Genomic DNA, 17,608 nt, shown 5'->3' with positions numbered 1-17,608 from the left:
AATACTTTATAAGAGAAGAAGTAAAAGAAGAAACTATAATAGATAAATGTAAAGAATACTACGAAGAAATTAAGCGATAATAAAATTATTATTATTAAGAATACGGCTTAACTCTTTAAGATTTTACGTTATATTAGTTATTTACTTAGTTAATTACTTAATCTAATACTCTATAAGAGAAGAAGTAAAAGAAGAAACTATAATAGATAAATGCGAAGAATATTACGAAGAATATTACGAAGAAACTAAGCGGTAATAAAATTATTATCGTTAAGAATATAGCTTAGCTCTTTAAGATTCTACGTTATATTAATTATTTATTTAATTAGCTACTTAGCTAGCTACTTAATTTAATACTCTATAAAAGAAGAAGTAAGAGAAGAAAATATAATTAGTAAATATAAAGAATACTACGAAGAAACTAAGCGATAATAAAGCTATTATCGTTAAGAATATAGCTTAGCTCTTTAAGATTTTATATTATATTAGTTATTTACTTAATTAGCTACTTAGTCTAATACTCTATAAGAGAAGAAGTAAGAGAAGAAACTATAATAGGCAAATGCGAAGAATATTACGGAGAATATTACGGAGAAATTAAGCGGTAATAAGACTATTATCGTTAAGAATACGGCTTAGCTCTTTAAAATCTTATATTATATTAGTTATTTACTTAATTAGCTACTTAGCTAGTTATTTAATTTAATACTTTATAAGAGAAGAAGTAAGAGAAGAAATTATAATAGATAAATACGAAGAATACTATAGAGAATACTACGGAGAAATTAAGCGATAATAAGACTATTATCGTTAAGAATACGGCTTAGCTCTTTAAGATCTTACGTTATATTAATTATTTACTTAATTAACTACTTAGCTAGTTACTTAATTAGCTACTTAGCTAATTACTTAATTTAATACTTTATAAGAGAAGAAGTAAGAGAAGGAACTATAATAGACTAATGCGGAGAATATTACGAAGAATATTACGGAGAAATTAAGCGATAATAAGACTATTATCGTTAAGAATACGGCTTAGCTCTTTAAGATCTTAGTTCCACATCAAATTATTACTTAGCAAGCGAAGAGTATTTACTAGCCGAAAAGGTATAATATAATATGAAATATTAACCTACCATACTATACTCTAATATGAAATGAGATATTAATATTTATATAATCTCATATCTAATATGATATGAGATCTTGGCTACGATATAATATATCTATGATATTATATTATAGTATAATATATGTATGAGATATCCCGACTAAGATTTCTATATTTAGAAGTATAAAGTAGCTATTCTAATTATTATTCTAATTAACGACTATTCTTATTCGATAAATTCGATAAATTCGATATAATGGCTATTACTATCATAGCTGTCACTATTATAACTATTACTACTATGGCTGTTACTATTATAACTGCTACTATTATTTAGAAGTCTTATTACTCGATTTTCTAGCTACTTTTACTATTAATAATATTTAAAATATTCTTTTATCTATTATAATCGCCGCGAAAAACTTAATAGATTTTCTCTTTCTAAATTTCTTATTATATTTATTTATTTTTAATAATTTATTTATAAATAGATATTCTTTAACTACTACGATTTTAATATTTTTATTATATATATTATTAAAATTTTTATTTTTATAAATAATATCTCGAAGTTAAGAGTTAATTTAATTTTAAAATAAAGTTTTATTATTATCGCTAGATATATCGTTATCGAATATATATATTAACTCTTTATTCTCTTTAATAATATATTTTTAAATTTATTTAATTTAAAAAGTTAGATAATTAAAATAATAATTAAAAAAGAGAAGATTATATTTAAATTCTTTATTATTATAATAATTAGAATTATAAGAATTATTTCTTTCTCTTCTAGCTATATTAATTACTTATATATTAAAATTAATAAAATTATATAAAATTATTATAAAACTTACCGCTAAATCGTAATATTATTATTTTTATTATATATTAAAAGTTTTTAATTTTAAGCTTTTTTTATAATAAAGTCTATCTCTTTTTTTCTAATATAATTAAATTTATTAATAAATTACTATTTAAATCTATTATTTAACTATTTTTAAAACTTTATAATTAATTACTTTAAGAATTTTCTAATTAATTATTTTTAAAATCTTCTAACTAATTTAATATTTTTTTAATATTAAAAAATTAGATAGCTAATTAAGAGTTTATTAATAAAAATTCTTAATTAAAAGTATTTATATTTATTATTATATCTTTTTAAATATAAGTATAAAATAAATAATATTCTAAAAGTAAGCGATTTAGTTAATATTTTAATTATTTTTCTACTTATTCTTTAAAAGAGAAAATATATATAATAAATCGAAAGCGTAAAATAAAATCTTAAAAAAGATAAATTTATTTTATAAGATTTTTAGATCTAGATTTTTAAAAGCTTAAAATAGATATCTATTATTATATAAAAGCTATAAAAAATCTATTATTAATAATAACTCTTAAAGATTTTAGTTAGATTATTAAATTTAAAAAAATTTAATTAAAATCTAACTTTATAATATTTAATATTAATATTAAATATTTTTATAAATAAGATTTTAAAAAAATACGAAAATGCGCTAATAAATTAGCCTATTTTTATATTAGCGTATTCTTAAATTTTTTTTAATTATATTATCTTTTATAGTAATATAATTCTATTTAAACTTTCTTATTATTTCTATTATAATATTAATATACTCTTTATACTATACTCTTTAATATCTTATAATAAACTTTTTATATAAAAATCTTCGTTATAACTATTTTAAGTAAGAATTTAATTAAATAAATAAATTTATAAATTCTTTATTATTTCTTAATATTTTAAAAGTTAATATTATTAATAAAGATAATAGCTTTAATTCGCTCTATTATATTATCTTTAAAGAAATAAAAATATTTTAAAAGCTTAAATAATAATAAGATATAAAAAATAGTAAATAAATATTTTAAAAATAAAAATATAATAAAATCGCGTTAGTATTTAATAAGTCTAAATATATATAAACTATTAAAAATAATTTTAAAAAAATAAAATAATATAAATATAATAGCGAAATCTATAGCTAAGAAAAAACTTCTAGCTTTCTTAAAATATTAAATAATTACTTCTAAGAAAAAGAAGAAAATAAAAAAAAGAATTATCGAATAGATTATATATAATCGATATATTTATTATAAATTCTAATTATTATTCTAATTATTCTAATATCTTTTTAATATTATAATTATAATTTATATATAATATTTTATATATTATATTAAAGATAATAAATTTTATAAATAATTAGATTTATTAGATATAATTTCGATTTTAGATTTTATTAAGAATATTAATATAAAGTATAATAAGTAACTCGATATAAAGAAAGAAGATAGAGATATAATTATCGATATATAATTAAATATTATTAATTAAAAAATTAAGCGATTTAAAAATCCTTAATTTTTTTTAAAGAATATAGATTTTTTAATAGTATTAATAAATAAGATATTAGTATAAAATATTAAAATATTTATTAATATTTTTTTACTATAGTAACGAGTATAGTAAATTATAATTAAATCTATTAGAAAGAAAATTAAATATCTAAGAATTTTCGAAGATATAATAAATTTTTAAAAGAATATTTATTTTTATTACGTAAGAGTCTTATATAATTTATAAAAATTTTCTTAAAAAAGAATTACTAAAATAATATTTATTAATTTTTTTTTTATATTAATTTTAATTTTTATATTTTAATCTATATTTAAATAGACTCGTTATTTATATATTAATCTTATTTATATTAAATTTATTTATTAATTATTTTTAATTATAAAATCTAAAAAAATTTATTATCTTTTTTTTTATAAAATTTTTTTATTAAAATAAAATATATAGTTCTTAGAAACTATATAATATAGACGCTTAAGAATAAAAAAGAATAGATATTATTATTAGAATTAGTTAGATAGTAATCTAAGAATTATAATATAATAAGATATAGATTTATATTTAATAAGATGAGCGAAGAAATATAAGAGGCTTTTAAGCTTATTAATATTAACTTAATATATAAGAATATCGCTAAAATATATAAGCGATCTAAATATCTCTATAAAAGTATAAATTATTTAAATCTAAAATCTTAATAAGTTAATTATATAATTCTAATTCTAGATTAAAAATAAGAATATAAATATTTTTCGCTATTATAATTATCTTTAAATAATAATAATTAAAAAAATAATTAGAATTCTCTATTGCTATAAAAATATATATCGCGATTTATAATTTTTTATATAATAGATTCTTTTCTTAGCTAGATTATATTTAAAAGTCTTAAATAATAAGATATTATTTAATACGCGATTAGATATTTATATAAAAATAATATATAAACTTTAATTTAATTAATAGACTTAGCGAGATAATAAGATATCTCTATTATTCTAATAGAAAAACTCTATCTCAACTCTACTCTATCTCGTTAAAATTTTAATTCGAAGCGAAGTAGTATTAGATATCTAAAATCTTATTCTACTTCGTCTCGTTACGTAGCGTAGATAGAATTAAATTTAAAAATCTTATATTTATATATATAATTAATTATAAGTTTAAGATTATTATATCTTTTAATTAGATCGACTAAGTTATCGCGAATAAATAAATTAGCGTTTATAATTATTAAAATCTCTTATCTTACTTTTAATTCTTTAATAACTTTACTATTTTTTATTAAAATTAATTTTTTTTTTTAATTATAGAATAAAATATGGGTTTTTAAATAAAAGAAGAATTTTTAAATTTAGTCTTATAATTATTAAAGCGTAAGAAATTCAAATATCGCTTATTAAAGTTCGCTTACTAAAGTTCGCTTATTAAAGATCGCTTATCTATTTACTCGATAGCTTTAATTAAAAAAAAAATTATAAATTTAAATTATAGATCTTTACTCGTATCAAAGAATAAGATAGAGTTAAATTAAAAATTTTTAGATTTATATATATAACTAATTATAAATTCGAGTTTACTATATCTTTTAATTAAATTAACTAAATTAGCCTAATAGCTCTCTCGCGTTTTCTTATCAAAAATTAAATATATATTATTTATTTTCTATTAAAATTTTAAGATTTCTTTTTTAAGTTATAAAGCGTAGTTTACGCTTCTTAACGTTATAAGAATTATAAAATTTAATCTTATAATTATTAATAGATGAGAAGCTTAAATATTATCTATTAAAGATCTCTTATTAAACTTATCGATAGCTCTAATTAAAATATAGATATATATTATTTAATTTTAGAATAACTCTTTTATTTTCTATTAAAATTTATTAACTCTTTTTTTCGATTATAAAGTATAATCTATACTTTAAAATAAAGTAAAAGTTTTAGATTTTAGTCTTATAGTTATCTAAAGATAAGAAATTTAAATATTATTTATTTAAAGTTCGCTTACTAAATCTATTCGATAGTTCTAATTAAAAAAAAAATAGATTATAAATTTAAATTATAGATTAAAACTCGTTATTAATAATAGTTTATCTTATTAAAAAATAAATTCTCTATATCTACGCTATATAATAAGATAAGAAACTTTAACGAAATTTTAAGAGCGATTAGAGTCGAAGTAAGATTTCGAGTTAAAGTTTTAAATTAATGTAAAACTCTAATCTCGTCTTAATTTAAAAGTGAAGTTTTAAAATATATTTTATTATATTAATAACTCTATAATTATAACTTAATATTAAAAAATAGTTTTTATATAAAAGTTTATTATAAGTTATTTATTTATTATAGATTTATAATAAATATAATTTTTTAATTATATTTCTTATAACTCTTTAATTATAATTATCTTTTCTATTAATATTAATATATATTTATTTTAAATTATTCTTAATAATAAAATAATTTTTAAAATCATATAAGATTAAATATAACTTATTTATTTTTATATTCTTTATAACTATCGAAATTACTATTAATATATATAAAAGAATAAAATAAAATTAAGTTATAAAGTCTTAAATTTATATATATAACTAATTATAAATTTATTAGATCTATGCTTTTTAATTAAACTAATTAAATTAGCTTATAAATTCTTTTATATTTTCTTATTAAAAATTTATACGTAGTTAGCTCGCTAGCTCGCTAGCTCTCTCGCGTTTTCTTATCAAAAATTTATATATAGAAGTTTTATACTTTAAAGTACTTAGCGTATAATAAATATATTTACTTTATAATTTTATAAATTATAAATATTATAGATCTTACTTTACACTTTCTAATAATATAAAATTTATAAAATTTAATCTATTATTAATCGAGTAATTTAATATTAAAATATAATTATATAAATCGTATTCGCGATTAAATAATTCTTTTATCTATTTATATCGGAGAAATTAAGCGATAATAAGATTATTATCGTTAAGAATACGACTTAGCTCTTTAAGATTCTACGTTATACTCTTTACGATTTCATATTAAATTATTACTTAATAAGCGAAGAATACTATTATAATTTAGTCTATTATTTCTACTATATTAATATAATATATTACTACGACCTCTATAGAAGAAATATCGAATAATATATATTTAGACGAATTAAAATCGTTCGATATCTTACTCTAATAACTATTTTATTATTCGAAAGATTTTATTATAATAGAAGATAATATGAAATTTATACTACTAATTAATATATTATCTTTATTTCTTTTTAATATTTCGATACTTCTTATTATAAGAATATAATCTTTCTCTATTTTTTATAGATAATTATTATAAATTAATTCTTTATACTTAATATATCTTTCTAATTAAATCTTAACGCGTCTCTCTTCGTATATATATATCTATATATTATATAGATTAAATTAATTTTATAATAATAAAAGTAGATTAAAAACGTATAGTAAGCGATTAGAGTTCGATTTAACTTAGAGCTAGAATTAAAATTCGATTTAACTTAGAAAAATTTAACTTTATAAATTTAATTTATAGATCTTTACTTATTTAAATTAATATAAGAAAGAAGAAACTTAAATAGCGTAATATTCTTCTTTAGAGTATATCTTTACTATTAGAGTATTAGCTAATAAAAATTAAGTATCGTATAGTTATTAGTTATCTTTTAAGCGATATAGAAATTACTCTATATACGATATTTAGTCTTATATAAACTACTACTATCTAAAATATACTTTATAGAAATATTAATTTATATATCTCTCTATAGAGTACTTTAGATTCTATTTAAAAGTCTATTAATATTTCGAAGTTAAAAATCTTCGTTATTATTATAATCTATATAAGAATCTTTTATTTTTCTACTATTTATAATTATTAAAGAACTAATAAAATTATTTTAATAGCTTTATTAATTATTAGAAATATAACTCGAAATCGCTATATTCTTTTTCGAAAATTTATTTATTATTTAAACTCTATCGAAGAGAATTCTAGAATTATTAAAATAGATAGATATAAATAATCTATATAATATAAAAAGCTTTAATTATTTATAAGTAAGATACGAAGTAATTAAAAGAAGCTTTATATTCTAAATTTTTATATTATAATTAATAAATATATAATTAAGAAGATAAGATATATATATTATTTTATAATAGCTTTAGATAAGTTAATTAAGAAGGAATATAAGCGATTTCGTAATTAATAATAAAGGCTATCTCTATAATTATATCTAATATTCTTCTATATAAAGTCTTAAGAGTAGATTAAAAGTTAAGAATCTTGAAAATATATTAGCTATAATATTTAAATTAATTATTAATATACTATCTTATAACTCTATTCTTTTTATAAATAACTTTTTTATTAAACTTAAGCTGGCTATAACTCTAAAAGATAGAGAAATTACGATATATAAAACTATAAAGTTAAATTAATTAAATCTTCTAAAATTGCTTATAGAGATAAAATAAGTCTTTATAAGAGATATTTTATATAAAGTTCTCGCTATAGTAATTTAGAATAATATATTAATAATAATCTTATTTTAGCTTTAACTATTATATATAATATAAGAGAGATTAATAACTCTATCTTTAAAAAGAGAAAATATTTTAATAAGATTAGTATAAATAGTCGTATAGTTTTATTTATTTTTAAAGAGAATAATTAAAATATATAAGAGAAGGAGTTTTAAGTTTTTAAGTTTTTCTATTATTATAATAAGTATATAGAAGAAATTAATCGATTTAATACTCTAGTAACTATATATTCTTCTTAGCGAGCTTATAATTAAAACTAGATATCTCTACTTTATTAATATTTAAATAAAAATCTTTCGAATATCTTTAAGCTTTATAAATTAATAAAAATATTAGAAGTTTCTCGAGCTAATAGTAATAAGATTAATTAAAGAAGATAGAGAAGATATTCGATCTCGATCGCCTCTTACCTCGATTATTACTCTATTAAAATTACTATAAGATAATTATAACTAGTAAGATTTAAATACTATTTAATAGTATTTTATATATTATTTCGATATTTAGAAGAGATATTTTAATAAAGAAATTAGTAATAATAATAGAAGAGTATTAAAGACTAAAGAGGGATATACTATATATAAAGTCTCTTTATATCGTAAAGAGAATTATATAGAACGATTATATAATGAAAAGGATTAAATAAAGTTTATAGAATAAATCTAAACTATTAAGTATAGATTATATAGTAGTTATAAAGTAATAGTATTAATAATAATAATAGAAATCGCATTTATTATCTCCGAGCGATTATCGAATAACGAGAGTTCTTTATAATAACGAGATTTTTTTTATAATAAGAAGAATTTTTTATAACGATGCGACGATATAGTTATAACTCTATTATCTAAATTAATCTTATAGAAAGCTAATATTATAGTAACTTAGTTTATATATTCTTAGATAACTTAAATAATAGATTAAGAATAGCGTATTAAAATATAGTAATAGCGAGATATTAGTATATATAAAAGAATAAGATAGAGCTAAGCTTAAAAACCTTAAATTTATATATACGCTAATCATTAATTCGAGTTCGCTACGCTCTTTAATTAGATCGACTAAGTCATCGCGGGTAAATAAATTAGCGTCCGCAACTATCAAAATCTTCTCCTTTCTTATTAAAAAAATAGGTGTACGTTATTAACACATAGAATTACTTTTTTATTTTCTATTAAAATTTTGAGTTTTTTTTTTAATTTTTGAAGCGCTATATGTGCTTTCCGAATTTTTAAGAATTTTGAAATTTAGTCTTATAATTATTAAAGCGTAAGGAATTCAAATATCGCTTACTAAAGTTCGCTTATCAAAGATCGCTTATCTACTTACTCGATAGCCCTAATTAAAAAAATTATTATAAATTTAATTTATAGACCTTTACTCGTAATAGTAGAATAAGATATAATAATAGAATAAGATATAGTAGTAGAATAAGATATAGTAGTAGAATAAGATATAATAGTAGAATAAGATACGATAGTATAATTAAATAGTAGCGAGATATAATAATAGCGTTAGAATCGAGCTTAAAATCTATTAAAATACCAGATATATAATATATAGAACGAACGAATTAATTCTTTAAAATCTCTTCGAGACTAGATTTTAAATATAGTATAAATCTAGGTAACTAAAAAATATAATGGCTGAAATACGCGGAGACTAAAAATATAATAACTGAGATACGCGAGAGTTATATTTTAATAGACTTCTTTAATAATAATTCTTTTAATAATCTATATTCTTTTAATTTATCTTTTAACTTTTACTTAACTTTTATTTAATCTCTAATAAGATATATAAATTATATTATAAATTATTTATAGATTATAAAGTCTATATAATTTAAATCTTATAAATTAGATTTATAATTATTATAATATTAATATATATAATAGAATAAGATAGAGCTAAGCTTAAAAATCTTAAATTTATATATATAATTAATTATAAATTTAAGTTCTCTATACTTTTTAACTAGATCGGCTAAGTTATCGCGAATAAATAAATTAGCGTTCGTAATTATTAAAAAAATAGATATATATTAAAGACTATTAAAATTACTTCTACTTATAAAATAAGTTAATTATTTATCTCTTTAATTCTATATTAATTCTATAATAAATAGAAAAAAAACGACTTCTAAGTTACTTCTCTAAAGAAATAATAATAATCTATAAGCTACTTATTTTATATTCTATTATACGCTCTAGAGTAGCTTTCTATATATATAATACGCTATTATAGTTAAGTTTAATTCTATAGATGTTATAGCTAGAAAGAAGTCTAAATACGCTTTAATAAACGCCTATATTAGTTATCTACTTACTAAAAAGATAATTAAGACTTTAAATAATAGTAATTTTAGTTCGTTTAATTTAGAGACGGATTTCGTAATATAGATAGAAGTTATAATAATTACGCTAAGGTATTATTATCGTTATAATAGCTTTAAGAGATATTTTATATAGTTATAAACTACTATTAAAACTCTAAGAAACGTTCTTCGATTATTTCTATTCGTTAAGATCTATAAGTATATCGAATATAATTAATACGATATTATTACTACGAGACTATTTAAGAAGAAGAAGAAATAGTTATTATTTATAAGTTAAAATAAATAAGATACTATTAAAGAACTAATAGCTTATTATATTTCTACTTATTATAAGTAGAAGTAACTTTAATAGTCTCTATTATTAATATATAGAATAACTTTTTTATTTTCTATTAAATTTTTAAGATTTTTTTTTAAGTTATAAAACGAAATATAAGCTTTTAGATAAAAAAAGAATATCTAAATTTAGTCTTATAATTATTAAAGCGTAAGAAATTTAAATATCGCCTATTAAAGTTCGCTAAATAGTCGAATAGTCTTAATTCGATATAGATTATTTAATTTTAAAATAACTTTTTTATTTTCTATTAAAATCTTAAATTTTTTTTTTAAATTATAGAATAAAATGTAGGCTTTTAGATGAAAAAAGAATTATTAAATATATTCTTATAGTTATTAAAGCGTAAGAAATTCAAATATCGCTTATTAAAGTTCGCTTATTAAAGTTCGCTTATTAAAGTTCGCTTATTAAAGTTCGCTTATTAAAGTTTACTTATCTATTTACTCGATAGCTTTAATTAAAAAAATTATTATGAATTTAATTTATAGGCCTTTACTCGTATCGTTATAAAAAGATAAGATATTTAAAAAATATTATAATAGTAGAAAACTTAAAATTAAAATATTTAAAATAGATATTAATTAAGAAGTAAACGATATAGAATAAAATTATAAAGATATTAAAATAAGTATAAATATTCTAATTAATCTTAGCGAGTATATTATTAAATAAAGTCTTTATTCTTTAATATTAAAGATCTTAAATTTTATTAATAATTATAAAGAATTTTATCGCTATAATATTTAATATAATATTATAATCTTTATAATCTTATAATAGATTATTATTAATTATTCGATTATTTTATATATATATAAAATTTAAAGAATAATTACTATTTATATATCTATTCTAACGTTTTTAAAAAGCGAGAAATTAATTTTTAGCTAAATCTATATTATAAATACTAGTCGAAAAGATATAATATAATATAGAATATTGATCTACTATATTATACTCTAATATAATATAAGTTATTAAGATTTATATAATTTTATATCTAATATAATATAAGATCTTAATGAAATATCTTACGATATGGTATATCTATAATATTAATATATATAAAAGAATAAGATAGAGCTAAGCTTAAAAACCTTGAATTTATATGTGTAGCCAATTATTAATTCGAGTTCGCTACGCTCTTTGATTAGACCGGCTAAGTTATCGCGGATAAATAAATTAGCGTCCGCAACCATCAAAATCTCGCCCTCCCGCGCCCTCCCTTATCAAAAAAATAGGTGTATATTATTGACACATAGAATAACTTTTTTGTTTTCTATTAAAATTTTGAGATTTTTTTTTAAATTATAGAACGAAATGTGGGCTTTCAGATAAAAAAAGAATTTTTAAATTTAGTCTTATAATTATTAAAGCGCAAGGAATTCAAATATCGCCCACCAAAGTTCGCTCACCAAAGTTCGCTCGACAGCCGGACAGCCCTAATTAAAAAACAGATACACATTATTTGATTTTAGAATAACTTTTTGATTTTCTATTAAAATTTTGAGATTTTTTTTTTAAATTATAGAACGAAATATATGCTTTCAGAACTTTAATTTTTTTCTTAAATTTAGTCTTATAATTATTCAAGCGTAAGGAATTCAAATATCGCTCACCAAAGTTCGCTCACCAAAGATCGCTCACCTATTTACTCGATAGCCCTAATCAAAAAAAATGATTATGAATTTAATTCATAGGCCTTTACTCGTTATATTATAAAATAATATATATATGAAATATTTCGACTAAAATTTCTATATTTAAATATATTTATTCGATAAATTCGATATAATAACTATTACTACTATAGCTATTACTATTAATATCTACTACTATTATATCTATTACTATTATATCTATTATCGAAATATAGTCTCCGCGTATCTTAGCCACCGTATTTTTTAGTTATCTAATTTTATACTATATTTAGAATCTAATCTCGAAGAGATTCTAAAGAATTAATTCGTTCGTTCTATATATTATATATCTAATATTCTAATAGCTATTACTATTATAGCTACTACTATTTATTATTAAAATAATTTATTATTATATAATAGCTATAATAATAATAGTTATAATAGTAATAGCTATAATAATAATAGCTATAATAAAGATAATTATAATAGAGATAGTTATAGTAGAGATAGTTATAATAGAGATAGTTATAATAGTAATAGTTATAGTAGTAATAGTTATAATAGTAATAGTTATAATAGATAATAGTAATAGTTATAATTAACTAGAATAATAATTAAAATAATTACTTATACTTCTAAATATAGAAATCTTAATAAGAATATCTTATATATATATTATTTTATAATATAATATTATAGATATATTATATCGTAAGATATCTTATTAAGATTTCGAATTTATATTAGAAAAATAATATAATATTCGACTCTATTTATATTATATTCGAATACGATATAATATTACTTAATATAAAATATTCTATAAAATATATTATATCTTTTCGATTAGTAATTAAAAATAATATTTAAAATTAATTTATAATATAATATAACTTTCTCTTAAGTTACTCTATAATATTAAATAAGAAATTATTTATTAATTTATAATCTTATTTAAAAAAGATGAAATTTAATAATTAAAGCGAGTTAATAATAAGAGATAGAGAATTATTTAAACTTATATAAATTATTAGAACTAGTATAGATACGATATTAATATAGATAAGATAGAATAAGAATAATAAAGCTATCGAACTATATAGATAGAAAGAAGATATAATATAGTAGAAGATGTCTTTACTAAGACTCGCTAGTTATAGAGCTAAGGGCTGAGTAATATATTAAGAATACGCTCGTAATACTATCTCTCTCTCTTAATAGCTATAGCCTCTATAACTGGTAGATCGAAGATATATATCTAGTACTTATCCTATTTCTTTAAATATCCATAATTCGTATAGATCTTAATCGAAGAAGATTTACTGAGATATAATAATAGTAATCGAAAATATCGAATCGTATACTAGTCTTAACTGTGCCATCCATATCTACTATATCTATATTATTCTATAGAGATTTTAGAGATATTAATTATATCTTATCTACGTATCAGTAAGATTCTCTAAATTCTTCTTCTTATTCAGTCTTTTTGCCATAGTCCTTCGATAGAATTAAAGAAAATTTAACGTATATATATATTATTCTTTAACTGTTAGCAGCCTAGCCTAAGAGCTTTACTATAGATTTACCCTATGTCTCCCACGCTCTTACCATCAAAAATTCATTCTTTATTCTATTCTCTGTCGTAGGGTTTAATAGAAAGATAGGTAATAAGAATCGAATGTGTTGAATGCCATTTGATAGTAGGCTTACTGTTAGAAACAGTCCCCACGGGGGCCCTACGGGGCCTCTGCGGGCAGGTATTTAGGTTCAAATAGAGATGTCTGACTGTCAAGCGCAGACACCCCCGGAACCAGCTTTTTTAGCTGAGTTACTAACAATAGTGTCTGCGCTTTGTTTCCGGGTCGGTTACAGCCTAAAGAATCTGGCTAGCCACCCCGAAGCGACACTAGCTATAGCCGGAGGTGACACGCTTAGTCAATATTTGAGGGTCGGGGGTTCGAGGACGCTTAGATCCCCCATCAAAAATCAGAAACTTGATTTTTTCAGAGGGTCGCTCGGGTAATAGTCACGCCGAAGGCGGGCCCCGAAGCCGAATACTTTCGGGCAGGACGCCCTATACAAATGAGATTTTCGGGCAGGACGCCCTATTCCAACGAGGACATTTCGGGCAGAACAGCCCTATTCCAACGAGGACATTTCGGGCAGAACGCCTCAGGGCAAAGCCCAAGCAGACGCCCGGGAAAGAAACCCCGAGGCCGGCCAAAAACAGGCCTGAATTTGATTTGTGTGCGCTAAGGCGGGGCCACAGGCCTGGAATACAGCCCCATTCCCACATTGTACCGGTGCGAAGGCGGGCCAAAGGCCTTTCACTTGGTAGCCCCGTGGGCAGAAACCTCAGTGGCAATTTCAAGTCCCGCAATGGCGGGCATTTAGAAGTCTTCGGGGGAGTGAACCCCGGAGCACAGGGCATGTTGTCCTTAAAATCGTGGATCTTTCGGGGAGTGACTCCCCGGAACATTGCGATTTTTGCACTGTCTGTCTTCGGAGCTCGAGGACGAGCCCCCTGGAGGGGGAGGCATTGTTAGAAACAGTCCCCACGGGGGCCCTACGGGGCCTCTGCGGGCAGGTATTTAGGTCCAAATAGAGGTGTCTGACTGTCAAGCGCAGACACCCCCGGAACCAGCTTTTTTAGCTGAGTTGCTAACACTTATTATATATATTATCGATATACTTAATAAAGAGATCGTACATTTACTATTATTATAGTAGGCTTATTATATATATTATCGATATACTTAATAAAGAGATTAAATCGTAGTTATATTATTAGATCTTCTCTCGTCGCTATTATAGTAGACTTATTATATTATATAAAGATATTTATTTATAATATAAATCGTTATATATAAGATAAGACTAATTACGATATATAAATAATCGACGATATAAAGAAAGATATCTTAATATTAATATAGGTGAATTTAAGTCGAAATTTATAATATATTAAATATAGATAATAACGAAGTAAAGCGAAGAAGAGTTTCTTATATTCGATATAAGAAACTCGTTTTTTAATAAATTAGACTATTATTAATAATATAAATTATTTAATATAGATTCTTTTAAATAATATAAATATCTAATAATTTAAAAATATAATAGAACTTCTATATAGTAGAAATATCTAGCGTTTTCTTTATTAAGCTCGGTTGCAAAAGCTTCTAACGAATGGATGGCACTGGTAGGAACATCGCTGTAGAGCATCGCAGGGTCAAATTTTGCCAATTTCTTGGCATTGAGCTCCATCAAATGACTAAATCCGGGAAAATCCATGGTAACGCCGTGTTCAGAAAGCAGTGTCAGTAGTGTGGGTACTAGTAACTCAAACCCCACATTGTCGCTTGAGGCTACATCCCATTTCTTGAGTTGCTCGCTCAGAGATTTGGCTGCTCGAGAAATTCTGCATTCGATCCTCTCGGGAAAGTGCAAGTTGGTGTGCAAGGATGAGTGCTTTTGGTTACGCAGGATTGCGAGTAGAGCCGCCATCGTATTCAAAATGCCATCGAGATCAGATGCGTAGCACTCCCACCCTCCATCGGGGAGCTGTTTTTCGAGAATGTATTCAAAGCTATCCGGAAAAAGCCATTGTTGACGGCCATCAATGATCTTCGATACCATTGAGACCCAAGCAGTATCGTAGATTGATGTCGACATGCACCCTATAGGTCGGCCATCTTTACAAGCTCTGGCCAGCGGGCCAACCAGAATGGAAGCTTCAGCTTCTAGAGACATGTTGTGGGATTTCCTAAAATCTAGGTCAAGGAGCTAGACGTGTTGATACCATTCGATTCATACTTGGGCTCGAGTGGAGAGCCTCTGGCTTTTCTAACCAAGAGCGGGGTATACCCATGGCGTGTACCGAAGTGATATCAGGCTACGTATGAAAGGCGGTAATTTTAAAAATACTGGGCAGAGGATAGACAATTCCATCGCTCTAACCAGCATAAGGGAATAGTCTGCGGAAAACAACAGATCCAACTTAAAAAGGAGATGAGCGTCGTTCGCGATACGGAGTAAGCTCGACCGACATGAACAATCTCTACCGTAATGCAACATGCGGTCATCTCATATACAGCAAAGGTGCATACAATGTGAAAAGTTTGCAACGGAGGGATGAATCCTCCGAGCGAGTAAGCAATATGATTTGATGGAATTAGCGGCAACATGAAATGGAGGGGACTTCTCATTTCCAATCAGATGGTCACCCGATCCTAAAAATACTGTTTGGAGACGGAGAAATCAACCCCCAAGGTCTAGGCCCAGTCAGCTTCGGAGTATACAAACATCGGTGTATTTGGTTTAGATATATGTATTACGGTATCATACGTAGCGTTAATATATAACAGGGAGCTCAGAAAGCGGTCCGATATGATGAAAAAGTAATGCAGGATGCTGCCTCGCAGATCTCAGTACGTACAGTGGGAATCGAATCGGGCGGCTCGGAGAGGGTCGGGGATTACTGATTATTGTGCAAAGGCTGGCTTATGCCGTTCCCGTTTTGTTATAATCTAAAGTCGATCAGGCAGTTGGGAAAGGTTGCGATATTGATGTAACGTAGCATACTGTATGTAGAGGCAAGGGAGTTACTTTACTTAGCATGGCCACGGAATTTGGCCGCACCCTCGGCAGCAGCAGAGCGCTAACGCGTTCCCTCCCGGGCTACCGTACCTTGAATGAATTAAATTTTAGGGGGCAGTTTTTGGGCGTCTAGGGGCATTGCGCCCTAAAGGGTCAGGTGCCAGAGCAGTCCTGAGGTAAGCACAAGCCGCCTTGGTTACCGCATTCCTCCGCCGCCAAATACGCCTTGGCCAGGGTTCATTCGATATTGCAGGGGAAATAACAAACGAGCAGTCTGCAGACTTGAAAGAAGCTCAACATGAGACATGACGCAAAGCCTTGCAATTGTCTAAGAAGCAGAAGCTGCCAGATCTTGCTCATTGAGCTGGTCTCTAGGGGTTGAAGACACCGGGTTGGTAGCAGCTGCAGTGAAGGGGCAAAGACACGGTACCCTTCAGGCCACGTTGGCCGACTTCTGAAGAGGCTTAGAAAAGGAGTGCGCCAAGATCTGAGCAGTGGACAGAGGTGCGGGGTGGACAGAGATGAGGACGGTAATGAACACAGGAGCCAATGACCTCGTCAACCTCAATACGCAGGCTGGCATGCTTGTTATCCAACACTTGCTGA

Source organism: Letharia lupina (assembly GCF_014066315.1).
Source record: "Letharia lupina isolate WasteWater1 chromosome Unknown contig_11, whole genome shotgun sequence".
Classification (NCBI taxonomy): domain Eukaryota; kingdom Fungi; phylum Ascomycota; class Lecanoromycetes; order Lecanorales; family Parmeliaceae; genus Letharia; species Letharia lupina.
This window is presented reverse-complemented; position numbering follows the sequence as displayed.